This window comes from Bos indicus x Bos taurus, chromosome 17 (genome assembly GCF_003369695.1).
Source record: "Bos indicus x Bos taurus breed Angus x Brahman F1 hybrid chromosome 17, Bos_hybrid_MaternalHap_v2.0, whole genome shotgun sequence".
Lineage (NCBI taxonomy): Eukaryota > Metazoa > Chordata > Mammalia > Artiodactyla > Bovidae > Bos > Bos indicus x Bos taurus.
Window position 1 is genome coordinate 43,120,874 of NC_040092.1, and position 5,363 is coordinate 43,126,236.

At 41.5% G+C, this 5,363-nt stretch overlaps 1 pseudogene; it reads right to left on the minus strand.

The window, feature by feature from the left end:
* Nucleotides 1-3,222: 3,222 nt before the first annotated feature.
* On the minus strand, nucleotides 3,223-4,247 carry LOC113875129 (annotated as a pseudogene).
* Between the last annotated feature and the right edge of the window lie 1,116 nt (nucleotides 4,248-5,363).

A 5,363-nucleotide genomic window follows, 5' to 3' on the forward strand; every position in this document is an offset into this window, starting at 1 on the left:
GCTCTTTGCAACCCCATGGACTGCAGCATAAGCCTGTCCATCACCAACTCCCGGAGTTTACTCAAACTCATCTCCATTGAGTCGGTGATGCCATCCAACTGTCTCATCCTCTGTCATCCCCTTCTCCTCCAGCCTTCAATCTTTCCCAACATCAGGGTCTTTTCAAATGAGTTAGTTCTTCACATCAGGTGGCCAAAGTATTGGAGTTTCAGCTTAAACATCAGTCCTTCCAATGAACATTCAGGAGTGATTTCCTTTAGGATGGACTGGTTGGATCTCCTTGCAGTCTAAGGGACTCTTAAGAGTCTTCTCCAACACCACAGTTCAAAAGCATCAATTCTTTGGCACTCAGTTTTCTTTATGGTTGAACTCTCACATCCATACATGACTACTATAAAAACCATAGCTTTGACTAGACGGACCTTTGTTGGCAAAGTAATGTCTCTGCTTTTTATTTTTTTTTTAATTTTATTTTATTTTTAAACTTTACAATATTGTATTAGTTTTGTCCAACATCAAAATGAATCCGCCACAGGTATACCCGTGCTCCCCATCCTGAACCCTCCTCCCTCCTCCCTGTCTCTGCTTTTTAATATGCTATCTAGGTTGGCCATAGCTTTTCTTCCAAGGAGTAAGCATCTTTTAATTTCATGGCTGTAGTCACAATCTGCAGTGATTTTGGAGCCCCCCAAAATAAAGTCAGCCGCTGTTTCACCATCTATTTGCCATGAAGTAATGGGACCAGATGTTATGATCTTTGTTTTCTGAATGTTGAGTTTTAAGCCAACTTTTTCACTCTCCTCTTTCACTTTGATCAAGAGGCTCTTTAGTTCTTCACTTTCTGCCATAAGGGTGGTATCATCGGCATATCTGAGGTTATTGATATTTCTCCCGGCAATCTTGATTCCAGCTTGTGCTTCATCCAGCCCAGCATTTCTCATGATGTATTCTGCTTATAAGTTAAATAAGCAGGGTGACAATATACAGCCTTGATGTACTCCTTTTCCTATTTGGAACCAGTCTGTTGTTCCATGTCCAGTTCTAACTGTTGATTCCTGACCAGCATACAGATTTCCCAAGAGGCAGGTCAGGTGGCCTGGTATTCCCAACTCTTTCAGAATTTTCCACAGTTTGTTGTGATCCACACAGTCAAAGGTTTTGGCATAGTAAAGCAGAAATAGATGTTTTTCTGGAACTCTCTTGCTTTTTGATGATCCAGCAGATGTTGGCAATTTGGTTCCTTTGCCTTTTCTAAAACCAGCTTGAACATCTGGAAGTTCATGGTTCACATATTATTAAATTCTCCTGGCTTGGAGAATTTTGAGCATTATTTTGCTAGCGTTATTTTGCATGCTATACATGGACATCATCAGATGCTCAACACTGAAATCAGATTGATTATATTTTTTGTAGCCAAAGATGGAGAAGCTGTATACAGTCAGCAAAAACAAGACTGGGAGCTGACTGTGGCTCAGATCATGAACTCCTTATTGCCAAATTCAGACTTAAATTGAAGAAAGTAGGGAAAACCACTAGACCATTCAGGTATGACCTAATCAAATCCCTCATGATTATACAGTGGTAGTGAGATATAGATTCAAGGGACTAGATCTGATAGAGTGCCTGGTGAACTATGGACAGAGGTTCGTGACCTTGTACGGGAGATAGAGCAAGACCATCCCCAAGAAAAAGAAATGCAATAAAGCAAAATGGCTGTCTGAGGAGGCTGTACAAATAGCTATGAAAAGAAAAGAAGCCAAAAGCAAAGGAGAAAAGGAAAGATATTCCCTGCAGAATTCCAAAGAATAGCAAGGAGAGATAAAAAAGCCTTCCTCAGTGATCAATGCAAAGAAATAGAGGAAAACAACAGAATGGGAAAGACTAGAGATCTCTTCAAGAAAATTAGAGATACCAAGGGAACATTTCATGCAAAGATGGGCTCAATAAAGGACAGAAATGGTATGGACCTAACAGAAGCAGAAGATATTAAGAAGAGGTTGGCAAGAATACATAGAAGAACTGTACAAAAAAGATCTTCACGACCCAGATAATCACGATGGTGTGATCAATCACCTAGAGCCAGACATCCTGGAACGTGAAGTCAAGTGGGCCTTAGGAAGCATTACTACGAACAAAGCTAGTGAAAGTGATAGAATTCCAGTTGAGCTATTTCAAATCCTGAAAGATGATGCTGTGAAAGTGCTGCACTCAATATGCCAGCAAATTTGGAAAACTCAGCAGTAGCCACAGGACTGGAAAAGGTCAGTTTTCATTCCAATCCCTAAGAAAGGCAATGCCAAAGAATGCTCAGACCGAAGGAAGACAGTGGATTTCATATGCAACTCTATGATAATCCAGGGAATAAAGTGAGCCATCTAGGGAAATGGCGTATGTTCTTCAAGATGTATACCTTGCATATTTCCTTCATCTGGACTTTTGGTAAAGGTTGAGCAGGAATTTGGTAGATACATTAAGATGAGGGGGATCTTTTCACTACAGTGACCATTTTAAATATCTTACAATTTTGTACATCAACTGTACCTCAATAAAGGGCTTCCCTGGTGGCTAGTGGTAGATAATATTCCTGCCAATGCAGGAGACATGGATATGATCCCTGGGTCAGAAAGATCCCCTGGAGAAAGAAACGGCAACCCACTCTAGTATTCTTGCCTGGGAAATCCCATGAACAGAAGAAACTGGTGGGCGACTGTCCATGGGGTTGCAAAAGGACTGAATACAATTTAACGACTGAACAACAAGTACCTCAATAAAGCCTGAATTTTTTTTAAAGTTGAACAGGAGAAAATTAAATACACAAAATCTTGCATAGCCTGACATTCAGATATTCTCTGTAGTTGTCTAAGACTTTCAGAATCAATCACAAATGGGAGGATGGCAACCTTTACAAAAACCTGAAGGCCTGGTGTCATGGGCATAATTTTGATTTCAACTTCCAGGACACTGAAGCTTAAAGACTTACCTTAAAGACTTAGTTGTTGTTTTAGTCACTAACTCATGTCCAATTTTTTTTTAAATTGAACTTGAAGATGTTTATTGGGTTCTATTTTTGGTGGAAAAAAGGTCACATATGTTATTTAGCGCAGCCTCGTGAAATACACAAAGTGATACTGGTTAGGAGCATTTTCTCCTCCTAGTCCATTTCTGAGGACTAAATCATGAACTGCTCCTCTGGAGGAATCCTTCCTGCAGTGGGTAGGCACCAAGTCTAACGTTCATTAATTTTCTCCTTTCAGTATAGGCAGCAACTCCCCATTTTCTTTCCGTTCCTTAACGATGTCCAGTCCTCTGACAAGCTCCCCCTTCACATTCAGCTGAGGGTACGTTAGCCAGTTGGAGTAAGCTTTTAATCCTTGCTGAACTTCTTCATCCTCCAGTATATCATATGTCTCATATTCAACCCCAGTACTATTTAATATTTCCAGAATCGCCTGCTGAAGCCACTCTCAGCTTCCTGTTTGTTTCCTTTCATAAACAGCATCAGAGAAGCTTCATTTGTCCTTACTTTGAGCCTTTCCTCTAACTTGGGGGCTTTGGGGCAAATCATATCTAGTTCTTTAGATGCTTCTAGCTCCTTAATTATATCAAGTCCTCCTATGAGCTCTCCAGAAACATAGAGCTGGGGATACGTGGGCCAATTGGAATAGGTTTTGAGGGCCTGGCGAACTTCATCTGAGAAGATGTGGAAACTGCTAAACTGAATATTATGTTTGTTAAGAATTTCCACCATCTACTTGCTGAAACCACAGCGTGGCTCCTGAGGTGTTCCTTTCATGAACAGGATGCAGGGGGCAGCGAGAAATAACTTCTTCAGGGGCTGGTTGAGGTCTTCCTTCAGGTGCTCACTACCACTGGGTGAGAAGGAGCCACCAGACGCATGTTGCTGAACTTTTTTGCTCAACTCTGGGGCCATGGGCACCATCTAATCAGTAGATTTTCTGAGAATTCTTGAAAAACAGGAAGGTGGGAACATAACTAATTTCATATTTTTCAGATACTTCAGGAACAGTTTCTGCTTCCAATTTCACGAATGAAACTTGTGGGTGCTCTTTGGCGAGCTCTGCCATCACGTCGTTCATCTGAGCACACTGAGGAGCTCATCGTGCCCAGAAATGGACCACAAGAAAGGACTTGGCTCTGAGGCGCAGCAGCTCCTCAAACTGCAGGGCTGAGCCAACCTCTACCACAGCTGCCACCACCTCAGCCACCCCTGCTGCCATGCTGCCCATCATGTCCAACTCTCTGCAACCCCATGGACTGTAAGCCCTATGGTGGAAACACTATGTATATGCCCCAAATCTATGAGATTCACTTTGTATTATGTTTGTTTGTTGTTTTGTGTGTGTGTGTGTGTGTTGGCCTCACCACTCAGCATGTAGGACCTTAATTCCCTTGACCAGGGATTGAACTTGTGCCCTCTGCATTGGAAGCACAGAATCTTAACCATTGGATTGCCAGGATCCCTTTAAAGTGTACTCTCTGTTGAATGTAGCGTTTTATGTAATAGCTTGAGTATATCAAATGCATTGTTCACATCTTAGATATAGGAATTGTATAGAACTTTATATGCCACTTTGAGAGAAGGCTACGGATGAGGAAATTTTAAATTAATTGAATTTAAATCAAACTCACTTTTCTGGAATTGACTACAATTATGGTTTCAACCACCAGAGTTGTATCAGTTATCTAGTGTTGCATAACAAATCATCCCACATGTTAATGGCTTAAAAAGCCATCATTCATTTTCTCACAGTTTCTATTGGTTGGCATTGGGCCAGACCTAGCTGGAGAGACTCGTCTGCCATTCTTGCCTGAGGTCACTCTCGGAACTGCAGTTATCTGGGGATTGCCTGAGACTAGACCATCCAACATGGCCTCATTAATAGGTCTGCTGCCTCAGATGGGACATTTGGGCCTTTCTCTCCACAGTCTTCTTCACAGAATGGTGGAAGCTTTCCAAAAAGATAAGAGCAGAAGCTGTGAGGCCTCTTGAAGTAAAGACCAGAAGTCACTTGGCCCTTCTACTACATTCTGTTGGTCAAAGCAAGTCACAGGACCCTTCCATATTCAGGGAGTGCAGAAATGGATTCCACCTCAGTGTGAATAGCTACAAAGAACTTGGGGCCACTTTACATCCATTATGAAGGGAAATGCAAGTTCAAAATAGAGATTTAATTGGTTACAGGTTTATAGGGAAAAAAGAAGTTCTATATATTATACTCTTGATTATATGGTTTGACTATGTAACTGCTCCATTTGGTCTCAAAGGGGCTGTGTTGAACAGAGTGTTCATGTCTTTGTGAGGTATGTTTTGACAGGATTGAGAGCTTGCAGAAAGGGTGTCT